We start from the raw sequence: 13201 nt of genomic DNA, 5'->3' as shown, positions 1-13201 counted from the left end.
TAGGCATTTTAACTGTAGTATTTTTTTTCTTTTACCTGTTGAGACCCAGAATTAAACTTAGTTTGAAATTTATGAAATATATATTAAGTGTTAAGTAATACTTATTGTAGGAAAATAAAAAAATAAGCAAATAACTTTTGTAAACAATTTTTAGCTAATACGAAATAGAACAAAGAAAATTTCAAATTATTACAAAATATTTTTAAAAAAAACGTTGAAATAAACTTTTATACTGATTCAAATGTACTAATATGCTAATAAAAGTATCAATATTTTACTAATCTTCGCCAAAATATAAACACCTTTCAATTTATGAGAGTGTGAAATTCTAGTCTCCGTTAAATCTTTTAGTTACTGGTCATATGTCATGTAAAAGTTCAAGTTTTTTTTTAAATTAATTTTTTTATATCGAGCTAATTTTGAATTCAAGAACCAATAATGTGGTGTTTTTTATTTTATTTATGTAACGATACTATCTAAAACGAATTAGAATTTTATCAATATTAATTTGGATTAAATGTGTGAAGTAGAACTGAAATAAAAAGTAATAATTCAGTTTTTGAGTGATAAAGAAAAAGTTAGAAACTTCTCTGAGATAAATTACCAAAAAATTTGATTTCAGTTTCTCCCATATTTCAGAATTAATTCCATGCAGGATGTCAGAGAAAATTTTGGTAATCAGGATTCCCCTTAGACCCCGTTTTCTGCCACAACTATTAACACACAAATAAAATAAATTGAAGAATGGGGACGACATTTCTAAAAAAATAAAATTAAATAATTTTAAAAATGAGAATTAAAAAAAATAACTTTATTTATGGATTGTTGGAAATCTCGCTTATATTCAATCCCGTTGTAGTGAGGCTACAGAAAGTGACTTTTAGATTGTTAATTCAAAGAATTTCGTGAAAATTTTTCATAGAAACGATAATCATGGAGCTTATTGAAATAAGATAAGTAGGACGAAAAGTTGTATTCCTGAGCTACCTGTTATTTGTAAAAAAAAATATTAAGTTGTAAAAGTTTAAATAGTTGCAAAAAAATCGTATGTATGAAATCTAAAACTTGAGAAGTTTGGGTGAGCAATACTGTCTTGCGTATCTTAAGCACCCAAAATTATTATTAGTTTTGAAAATAAATATTATTAAATTGGTAGGAATATAGATTTGAATTTTGATTGATAAGTTTAAAAAGAAGAACCTCAAGAATTATAAAACAAGATGTTTGGAGGTATACATAGTTAACAATTTTCTTAAATTGAAACAAAAGAAAAATAAAGACAACCAAACAAATATGCCTAAATTATACTATGTAAATTTATTTCTAATTGTATAAAAAATTTATTAATGTACGAAAATAACTACGACATAAAGATATTTGCAAATGTTCTTTAATGTGGGGAACATGGGCTCCCACATAAGTATAATAAATCACAACTTAAGTAACCTTTGACCTTTGTCTTCAACACAAGATACATGCTGCTAATAAGGCATTCAATCCATTTTTATTTCTGATGTCTCTGAAACAAAGTTGGCCTTTATCTTTCAACAAATCTGAAACAACGTTAATTAAATTTTAATCAGACTTATCTGTGCCAAGAGCTCGAGCCCTTTGCCAGCTTTTTTTTTCTAACATTTTTTACAAGGGTTCTTAAATGGTGGCAAAACAAAGATAACACAGTGGTGACAAGACATAATTTTTACATTTGTTAAACCTATAAATGATGTTTTTTCACTGAGGCTAAATTGAAGGATCGCATTTTATAAACGCAAATCAAAAATGATCTCTCAAAATTTTCAATTCAGGATCCTCCTTGAAATCACCTGTTTGTCCACGATCTATATTTTTATACTTTTTCGGTCAAATAGGACGCTGCAATGTCTGCCTCTGCAATATAGCAACTTCTGAGAGTTAGACTGGCTAATTTAATACCGATTGCAACGCACTCATCTTTCCCTAAACGCACCTTTTGAATCATAATAGTCATAAATTGTCATAAATCATAAATAGCAATCTAAGAACACGTGATTTTCAACAAGTATATAACATTAGAATGTGATCTCTAACTTATTTATGGCACACATAACACCGTGAATTACATGTTCGTGAACGCTTTTATCAAATGTAATTGAAACTTCCTTAAATGAGTGAAGCTTTTTTTTCCCTCGCTATTTTGTGTTGCCTGGATTTCCGTTACGATTATGTTACGTTAGTACACGCAGGCGCAATTTGTCTTTACTTTTCGATCACTCTATGTTGCCACATATGACACATTAAAATTGTGAGAATACGCCATCATCCCTATACTTTATTCCCTCTAAACTACCCTCCATGCATTATGATTTTCACATTCATTAAAATATATATATACTATATAATAATTCATATGTTTTCCCTCTAAGTTTAAAACAATACTTTAAAACATTGAAACATAACAAAGAAAAATGACTGTGGTTTCTTTGTATATGACAAGGATTTTTTACGCAAATATTTTATTATTAAAGGAAATGCTATAACTCACGCAGGGCAAGATGGCATATTGTTTTCTAGACTGAAGAACTGACATGATGAAGTCATAATTTAAGACTTCAAATATGTTCTTGAAGTTGTAGGTTGTTAGGACGTTTTATATTGAAGGTATTTTGGTGGTTTTATTTCTATTTCATATCTCTTATTTTATATCTATATTTTACTTATTGTTTCCGTAAATTTATTTATGTGTTTATGACTCATTGGATGATCAATGAATTGCAATATATCTTTGGAACAAATACATAATAGTTTGTTGGTAAGTTTGAGTTTCAGAACATGAGTAACGGATGTGGCACTACATTGCATTAAAACTCAAAGGGAAATTAAAGTTATTACATTGAGAAAATATTTGAACAATATCAATTAAAAAAAAATAATTAAAAAAAACCATTGAGTTCAAAAAATTTATGCAAATTAAACACACCCTCCAATTAATCGGTAATTTTTAACTGAATCGAGAGAAGGGTTCAAAAGTTATCAGGTTCGAGTTAGGTAGATACTTTATTAACGTCGCACTAGAGCTGCACAATGGGATATTGGCGGCGGTCTGGGAATCCTCCCTGAGGAAGATCCGAAAACATGCCAATTTTGATCCTCTGCAGACAATTGAAGACAATTTTGATCCTCTGCAGAGGGGATGGCTCCCCTGCTTTGGTAGCCCGACGACCTGATCGAGAAGTAGAGCACTTTACGGTAGAACAATTTAACGAGGACTCATACCATGCACCCTCGGTCCCTACGCAGGCTGATCAAAGTGGTCACCCACCTGCTTACTGACCGCAGCCAGTAATGCTTGACTTCGGTGTTCTACTGGGAACCGTGTCTTTATGATCTGCGGGACAGTTACTAGGGTTCATTTTCATACAACTTGAAATTTCCCACTCACTATACCAATGAGTATTCCAAAAATGCATATTAGGAGCGGTTTTTGAGAAATATCCAGGATACAGCATTTAATACACCACCGCTAAATCAATCACCAAAACATAATAATTAATTAATAATAATCGCTATTTATTATTATTATTATTATTATTAATATGATTAATGAGGAGAGTTTCATTGCCCGATTTACCTTACCTTACACTGGTGTTTTTTTCAAGATTAGATGCCTCTGCGTGGTACAGATTTGTCCGGTATTCTCTTCATTGATTTTTTTAAAAAATTACGTGCCATTGCACGATATACTATACACTGATTCTTTTTAAGGCTAAGTGCCACTGCCTGATAAACATTTGTCCGGTATACCTTAAACTAATGCTTATTAAGATTAAGTGCCACTGCCCGGTATACTCTACAATGATGTTTTTTTAGGGTTTTGTGTCATTGCCCTGCATTCTCTACACTGAATCTTTCTTAAGGTTAAGCACCATTTCCATGTGTACCCTACACTTATTATTTTTTTATGGTTAAGTGCCAAGCACGATACGCATTTGCCCGTTATACCCTACACAGATGTTTTTTTCTTACGATTAAGTGTCTCTGCCTGGTATACATTTCCACGGTACATCAATCAATGATATTTTAAGGAAGGCGTTTGTATTTCTTAAGTCTCATCACAAGGTTTTGGTAATAGTCCGAAATGGAATTATATTAAAGGATTCGTCGAATTTCTAATACTCAAACCCTATGTTTTGCTGAGGAAACCGAGGATTTGCCAAACTTCGAGGTTTTACAGTAACATAAACTAAGTGGAAGAATCTGAAAAAAGGAAGAAAAGCATTCGATGTCTATGGGTTTAAAATGTTATTGAAAACTATTTCAACAGAGTATGAATAAAAGGAGAAGTTTGAAAAAATAGTAAAAATTAATAAATAAAGAAAGAAAAATAGGTACGATCGTTAAGGAACCTTGAGATAATGCATCCCATGTTTTACTTCAAAAAGATTAATTCTTTGAAGATAAGGAACTTAAGTTGATAAAGTTTTTGAATTATAATTATTAAATTATTGAATAAAACGTAAAAATTGAGTTAAAAAACGGTATTTATGAATAATTTTTGTAATCTAATTACCAATTTTAAAGAGAAAAATATTATTTTTTTTATGGCATAGTATTCATTTTATAGAATTTTTCAAAACATCCTGTTTTTTTTTTGAAAATTGAATTTGAATTGCAAAATTTCTTGAAGAAATCGATAATCAAATTCATTTCTATTTCTGCAGTTTCTCTAATATTTAACCGTAAAAAANTATGCAAAGATTTAATTTTCTTAAATTATTAGATTCTAATACTTTATCCTCTCTCTTGGTTTGGACAAAAGATTAATACATGGGGTAACTAAGCATTAGAGCTACTTAGAGAAGACTTAGAGTTACCAACCTTGTTATAGTTATAATTTGTTTTGCTCTATGAGTTCAATGATTTTAAGATAGTACAACCGAATTTTGATTTTCAGTTTAGATACAAAAATAATTATAATGAAATTGCTTTCGAGTACACAAAGATTTGATTTTATAAATTATTAGATTCTGTCACTTTATCCTCTCTTGATATAGGCTAAAGGTAAGAATGTGCAGACAAATATACCCTAAACTAAAATATAGAATTTATCTAAACCTATCGAGTAGCTAACTTTAAACCCAATAGGTAGCTAAATTTCATGGTTAATATCTATGGTTAATAAAATATGGATAACCTATGGTTAATAAAGTTAAAATGGTAGGCTATAAATGAAATGAACATTTTATAAAATCTGGAGATATTTTTATGACAGTTATAGCATAACAACATTCAGAAAAAAATTCAGCTTTTACTATTGATGAGCATTATTAAAGAAATTTATCAATTGGTACACTGCTATTTAATATTATAACTGATGTTGAACAGCCGATACGATTCTGATCTTACTACTATCAACGCTCAACTCCATAGTCTTATGATTTTGAACCCAACCCAGAAGACAAGGGAACTCCTGGATTAAGCATTAGGACAAACTTGTTGGACTTTTTGATTGAACTAACCCGCATTATGTATAACATGGAGTGGAAACTATGAGAACCTCTTGCAGTTCGCCCGAGAGCAAAGAGATTTTAACCTATGATCTGTCTAACGCTGAGAATACTTTACGTCGACACTGTGGTCGGTACGATCTGGATCAGAACTCGCCCCAATCATCCACCGCTGGGATTCTAACCTGGATCACCTCATTGCGAGGTGGACAATCTGATAATAAATTTAGATAAACAAAAAAAAGAAGAAAAAAAGTTTAACAAAAATGCTATTCCTTATATAAGATACCAAAGTATGAAATGTTCGTGAAATTTAAAATTTTTCATACAGTGAGATTAAATGCAGTGATTTTAAAAATCAATCTAATCTAGTCATTTGCTAATTTATCCAATAATGCAATGTAGTCTAACTTAATCAACTAACCATTTTAATAATTTTAAATTATGCTTCATAATAATTATGCATTATAATGATAATTTTAAATTATTTACTTGGGAATAGATATTTTTTTTAAAAAAAAAATTACCTGTACTTAAATTAATATTTGCATTTCACTTAATATGCAGTTTAAAAAGTATACAAGATTGTAAAGTATTGAAGAATTGAAATTATTTTGACAGGTATGATACAGATACCTAATGGACAATGGTACGTCAGAGATATATTTTAGGATTTATCAGAAAGCTATACAGGATAGAAATATACGAATTATTGAAGGAAAATGTACATCAAGTATTAAGAAGTCAATTGTATATTATTTTATAAAAAAAAAAAAAATAATAATAGAATTTATAAATTTCGCATTAGTAATTATAATTCAGTAATTGAAATAAACTGTAACTAAAGTTTTAATTGGCTAATTCATTATAGCAATAAGATAGCTAAAATATATTTTATTAATTATTAGTAGCTATAAATTCTAAATTTAGAAGAAAAAAAAAGAAATAAGTAATTATAAAAATAAATCAAAATAACTAAATGTAACAATAAAAAAACACACACGTAAAATACGAACATACAAAAGCATTTCGCGAAATATTTTAGAATTTCAGAACTTATGTTATATAACAAAATATTTGCTCCTTTTATTTATCAATCATTAAAATTAAAGATCATTTACATCCAATAACATAGAACATAGCTAAAAATTTTGAAGGAAAAAAAGAAACAGAATAGGAATCATTAAAAAGTAAAACAAAATATTGTAAGTAAGAAAAAAAGTGAAAAAGCTGAATAAAGTTTATTTACCTGCTCAAAATTTCTCACAGAACTTCGGAAGCAGTCATCTAAACTCTAAATCTTCAGGTGTGGTAAACATAAAAAATCATATTTCATTGCCCTCACCTCAATACAAACGTTTTACATTAATTACAAAATTGTAATCGATTTACATAGTACTAACAAATAGCTATGACAAGATTAATAACAGAACCAGTAAATTGACGAACACTCCGATTTTGGTATCTCCACACGTCAACATAGAATCCACATTGAAAAAAAGTACCTGTAGAGGCCGGAATGATTCTTCGCTGTGATTGGTTAAGCTGACTTGTTAGTAAAAATGATTGGAAACCTGTCCTTCATAAAAATTAGATGCAAAGAGGAGAGGAGGAGGTGAAGTTTGTGTTTACTGCCATGGAATGCTTCGATCAAACCGGTTTTTTGGTTCCTGTTTCAAAGCCGAAACCTTTTCCATCTTTATTTTCTATCTCGTTGTGGAATATTTACCTGTCGAGAATTTGGCGTGCCACAAAACGAAGCTTTTCACCTGTTTGGCTTCGTTTCCCAAAAACGTGAGATTTAGAGAAAAAAATTTCTAGCTCTTTCTTTGTATTTATTGAATAATAGGCATTTTAACTGCAGTATTTTTTTTTTCTTTTACCTGTTAAGACCCAGAATTAAACTTAGTTTGAAATTTATAAAATGCATATTAAGTGTTAAGTTATACTTACTGTAGGAAAATAAGCAAATAATTTTTTAACCAATTTTAAGTTAATACGAAATAGAATAAATTGAAAATTTCAAATTATTACAAAATATTTTTTAACAAAAAGTTGAGGTGGGTGACCACTTGGATCAGTCTGCGTAGGGACCGAGGGTGAGCGGTATTGGTTCTCGTTAAACTGTGCTACCGTAAAGTGCTCGACTTCGCGCGCAGGTCGTCGGGCTACCGAAGCGAGGGTGCCATCCCCTCCGCAGAGGATCAAAATTGTGATGGCATGTCTTCGGATCATCCTCTGGGATGTTTCCCAGACCGTCGCCAGTAGCCCATTGTGCAGCTCTAGTGCGACGTAAATTAACAACAACAAAAAGTTGAAATAAACTTTTATACTGGTTCAAATGTACTAATATACTAATAAAAGTATCAATATTTTACTATTCTTCGCCAAAATATAAACACCTTTCAATTTATGAGAGTGTGAAATTCAAGCATCCGTTAAATCTTTTAGTTACTAGTCATATGTCTTGTTGTTCTTAATTAGTTGTGCCTAAAAGTTCAAGTTTTTTTTTTAAGTTAATTTTTTTTATATCGAGCTACTTTTAATTCAAGAACTAATAATGTGCTGTTTTTTTTATTTATGTAACGATACCATCTAAAACAAATTAGAATTTTATCAATATTAATTTGGATTGAATGTGTAAAGTAGAACTAAAATAAAAAGTAATAATTCAGTTTTTGAGTGATAAAGAAAAAGTTAGAAACTTCTCTGAGATAAATTACTAGAAAATTGGGTTTCAGTTTCTCCCATATTTCAGAATTAATTCCATGCAGGATGTCGAAGAAAATTTTGGTGATCATGATTCACCTTAGCACCGTTTTCTGCCACAATTATTAACACACAAATAAAACAAATTGAAGAATGGTGACAACATTTCTAAAAAAGTAAAATAAAATAATTTTAAAAATGAGAAAATGTTAGAAACTTCTCTGAGGTAATTTACCAAAAAATTTTGTTTCAGTTTCTCCCATATTTCAGAATTAATTCCATGCAGGATGTCAAAGAAAATTTTGATGATCATGATTCAACGTAGGCACCGTTTTTTGCCACAATTATTAACACACAAATAAAACAAATTGAAGAATGGTGACGACATTTCCAAAAAAGTAAAATAAAATAATTTTAAAAATAAAATTTAAAAACATAACTTTATTGATAGATTGTTGGAAATCTCGCCTATATTCAAACTCGTTGCAGTGAGACTACAGAAAGTGACTTTTTGATTGTTAATTCAAAGAAGTTTATGAAACTTTTTCATAGAAACGAATTAAACGATAATCATAGAGTTTATTAAAATAAAGACGAAAAGTTGTATTCCTGAGCTGCCTGTTATTTGTAAAAAAATTTTAAGTTGTAAAAATTTAAATAGTTGCAAAAAAATAATCTGTATGAAATCTAAAACTTGAGAAGTTTGGGTGAGCAATACTGTCCTGCGTATCTTTAATTACTATTATTATTACTGAAACCCTAATTATTATTATTACCCCAAAACCCAAAATTATTATTATTATTATTATTGAAAATAAATATTATTAAATTGGTGAGAATACAGATTTAAATTTTGATTGAAAAGTTTAAAAAGAAGATCCTCAAGAATTCTAAAACAAGATGTTTGGAGGAAAGATATGCATAGTTAGCAATTTTCTTAAATTGAAACAAAAGAAAAATAAAGACAACCAAAGAACTATGCCTAAATGATACTGTGTAAATTTATTTCTAATTGTATTAAAAATTAATTAATGTACGAAAATAACTGTGACATAAAGATATTTTCAAATGTTCATTAATGTGGGGAACATGGGCTCCCACATAAGTATAATAAATCACAACTTAAGTAACCTTTGACCTTTGTCTTCAACACAAGATACATGCTGCTAATAAGGCATTCAATCCATTTTTATTTCTGATGTCTCTGAAACAAAGTTGGCCTTTATCTTTCAACAAATCTGAAACAACGTTAATTAAATTTTAATCAGACTTATCTGTGCCAAGAGCTCGAGCCCTTTGCCAGCTTTTTTTTTCTAACATTTTTTACAAGGGTTCTTAAATGGTGGCAAAACAAAGATAACACAGTGGTGACAAGACATAATTTTTACATTTGTTAAACCTATAAATGATGTTTTTTCACTGAGGCTAAATTGAAGGATCGCATTTTATAAACGCAAATCAAAAATGATCTCTCAAAATTTTCAATTCAGGATCCTCCTTGAAATCACCTGTTTGTCCACGATCTATATTTTTATACTTTTTCGGTCAAATAGGACGCTGCAATGTCTGCCTCTGCAATATAGCAACTTCTGAGAGTTAGACTGGCTAATTTAATACCGATTGCAACGCACTCATCTTTCCCTAAACGCACCTTTTGAATCATAATAGTCATAAATCATAAATAACAATCAAAGAACACGTGATTTTCAACAAGTATATAACATTAAAATTTGATCTCTAACTTATTTATGACACACATAACACCATGAATTACATGTTCGCAAATGCTTTAATCTAACGTAATTGAAACTTCTTTAAATAGGTGAAGTTTTTTTTTCCCGCTCTATTTTGTGTTGCCTGGATTTCCGTAACGATTATGTTACGTTAGTACACGCAGGTGCAATTTGTCTTTACTTTTCGATCACTCTATGTTGCCACATATGACACATAAAAATTGCGAGAATACGCCATCATCCCTATACTTTATTTCCCCCAAACTGCCCTCCATGCATTACTATTTTCACATACATTGAAATATATATATACCATATAATAATTCATATGTTTTCCCTCAAAGTTTAAAACAATACTTTAAAACATTGAAACATAACAAAGAAAAATGACTGTGGTTTCTTTGTATATGACAAGGATTTTTTACGCAAATATTTTATTATTAAAGGAAATGTTATAACTCACGCAGGGCAAGATGGCATATTGTTTTCTACTAGACTGAAGAACTGACATGATGAAGTCATAATTTAAGACTTCAAATATGTTCTTGAAGTTGTAGGTTGTTAGGACGTTTTATATTGAAGGTATTTTGGTGGTTTTATTTCTATTTCATATCTCTTATTTTATATCTATATTTTACTTATTGTTTCCGTAAATTTATTTATGTGTTTATGACTCATTGGATGATCAATGAATTGCAATATATCTTTGGAACAAATACATAATAGTTTGTTGGTAAGTTTGAGTTTCAGAACATGAGTAACGGATGTGGCACTACATTGCATTAAAACTCAAAGGGAAATTAAAGTTATTACATTGAGAAAATATTTGAACAATATCAATTAAAAAAAAATAATTAAAAAAAACCATTGAGTTCAAAAAATTTATGCAAATTAAACACACCCTCCAATTAATCGGTAATTTTTAACTGAATCGAGAGAAGGGTTCAAAAGTTATCAGGTTCGAGTTAGGTAGATACTTTATTAACGTCGCACTAGAGCTGCACAATGGGATATTGGCGGCGGTCTGGGAATCCTCCCTGAGGAAGATCCGAAAACATGCCAATTTTGATCCTCTGCAGACAATTGAAGACAATTTTGATCCTCTGCAGAGGGGATGGCTCCCCTGCTTTGGTAGCCCGACGACCTGATCGAGAAGTAGAGCACTTTACGGTAGAACAATTTAACGAGGACTCATACCATGCACCCTCGGTCCCTACGCAGGCTGATCAAAGTGGTCACCCACCTGCTTACTGACCGCAGCCAGTAATGCTTGACTTCGGTGTTCTACTGGGAACCGTGTCTTTATGATCTGCGGGACAGTTACTAGGGTTCATTTTCATACAACTTGAAATTTCCCACTCACTATACCAATGAGTATTCCAAAAATGCATATTAGGAGCGGTTTTTGAGAAATATCCAGGATACAGCATTTAATACACCACCGCTAAATCAATCACCAAAACATAATAATTAATTAATAATAATCGCTATTTATTATTATTATTATTATTATTAATATGATTAATGAGGAGAGTTTCATTGCCCGATTTACCTTACCTTACACTGGTGTTTTTTTCAAGATTAGATGCCTCTGCGTGGTACAGATTTGTCCGGTATTCTCTTCATTGATTTTTTTAAAAAATTACGTGCCATTGCACGATATACTATACACTGATTCTTTTTAAGGCTAAGTGCCACTGCCTGATAAACATTTGTCCGGTATACCTTAAACTAATGCTTATTAAGATTAAGTGCCACTGCCCGGTATACTCTACAATGATGTTTTTTTAGGGTTTTGTGTCATTGCCCTGCATTCTCTACACTGAATCTTTCTTAAGGTTAAGCACCATTTCCATGTGTACCCTACACTTATTATTTTTTTATGGTTAAGTGCCAAGCACGATACGCATTTGCCCGTTATACCCTACACAGATGTTTTTTTCTTACGATTAAGTGTCTCTGCCTGGTATACATTTCCACGGTACATCAATCAATGATATTTTAAGGAAGGCGTTTGTATTTCTTAAGTCTCATCACAAGGTTTTGGTAATAGTCCGAAATGGAATTATATTAAAGGATTCGTCGAATTTCTAATACTCAAACCCTATGTTTTGCTGAGGAAACCGAGGATTTGCCAAACTTCGAGGTTTTACAGTAACATAAACTAAGTGGAAGAATCTGAAAAAAGGAAGAAAAGCATTCGATGTCTATGGGTTTAAAATGTTATTGAAAACTATTTCAACAGAGTATGAATAAAAGGAGAAGTTTGAAAAAATAGTAAAAATTAATAAATAAAGAAAGAAAAATAGGTACGATCGTTAAGGAACCTTGAGATAATGCATCCCATGTTTTACTTCAAAAAGATTAATTCTTTGAAGATAAGGAACTTAAGTTGATAAAGTTTTTGAATTATAATTATTAAATTATTGAATAAAACGTAAAAATTGAGTTAAAAAACGGTATTTATGAATAATTTTTGTAATCTAATTACCAATTTTAAAGAGAAAAATATTATTTTTTTTATGGCATAGTATTCATTTTATAGAATTTTTCAAAACATCCTGTTTTTTTTTTGAAAATTGAATTTGAATTGCAAAATTTCTTGAAGAAATCGATAATCAAATTCATTTCTATTTCTGCAGTTTCTCTAATATTTAACCGTAAAAAAACGTATCTCACGTAGAAAACACGTAATCGTAAACTCAAAACTAGCATTTGTTGCTGTTTCGGACATATACGATAATTTACTTAAAAATGCATGTAAATGATATTTTTATGTAAATGAATGTAATTTGATCATTTACACCAACAGTTCCCAATTAGGATCTAACCAATTGATAGTATTTTTTATAACCAGTGATGAGTTTTGAAGAATATGCTTGTATTCAGATGCAATCTATAAATCGCGTAATTTATTTCATCGTAATTTATTTCATCTTAATTCGGTTGCCTTTATAAATTTTTTCAAATAAAATGCCAATGAAATAAGAATGACATTATTTAAAAGAAAATATAATATTTCTAATAACAATATATTGAACAAATTATGAAAAAACAATCGTTTCTAAAATTTTGGATTAATTATTGCCTATTGCGCTTTTCAAATCAAAATATCAAACCATTTTCAACGCTTAAAGCAGTTCTTTTAAGTTTTCATCTCAAATTAAGCCATCATAATTCGGCTTATTTTAATCACTTTTATCATATATATATATATATATATATATATATATATAGTAGTTTAAGACAGAAATTAAAGATTTTATGATAGATTAG

General features: G+C 29.9%; 1 protein-coding gene across 3 annotated transcripts in view; it reads right to left on the bottom strand.

Annotated features, from left to right (window-relative positions):
• The window catches only part of LOC107455611 (ATP-binding cassette sub-family G member 5), a 67843-nt gene extending 60680 nt beyond the window's left edge, over positions 1 to 7163 (bottom strand). For 2 of the 3 annotated variants that reach the window (XM_043054726.2, XM_043054685.2), the window contains exon 1: positions 6733 to 7159. The gene's annotated coding sequence lies outside the window, so the exon portion shown is untranslated. Of the gene's footprint in view, positions 1 to 6732 lie in introns of all 3 variants that reach the window. The other variant, XM_071183296.1, reaches the window with a different exon arrangement.
• Between the last annotated feature and the right edge of the window lie 6038 nt (positions 7164 to 13201).

The sequence above is a fragment of the Parasteatoda tepidariorum genome, chromosome 7 (assembly GCF_043381705.1).
Source record: "Parasteatoda tepidariorum isolate YZ-2023 chromosome 7, CAS_Ptep_4.0, whole genome shotgun sequence".
Lineage (NCBI taxonomy): Eukaryota > Metazoa > Arthropoda > Arachnida > Araneae > Theridiidae > Parasteatoda > Parasteatoda tepidariorum.
This window is presented reverse-complemented; position numbering and strand designations above follow the sequence as displayed.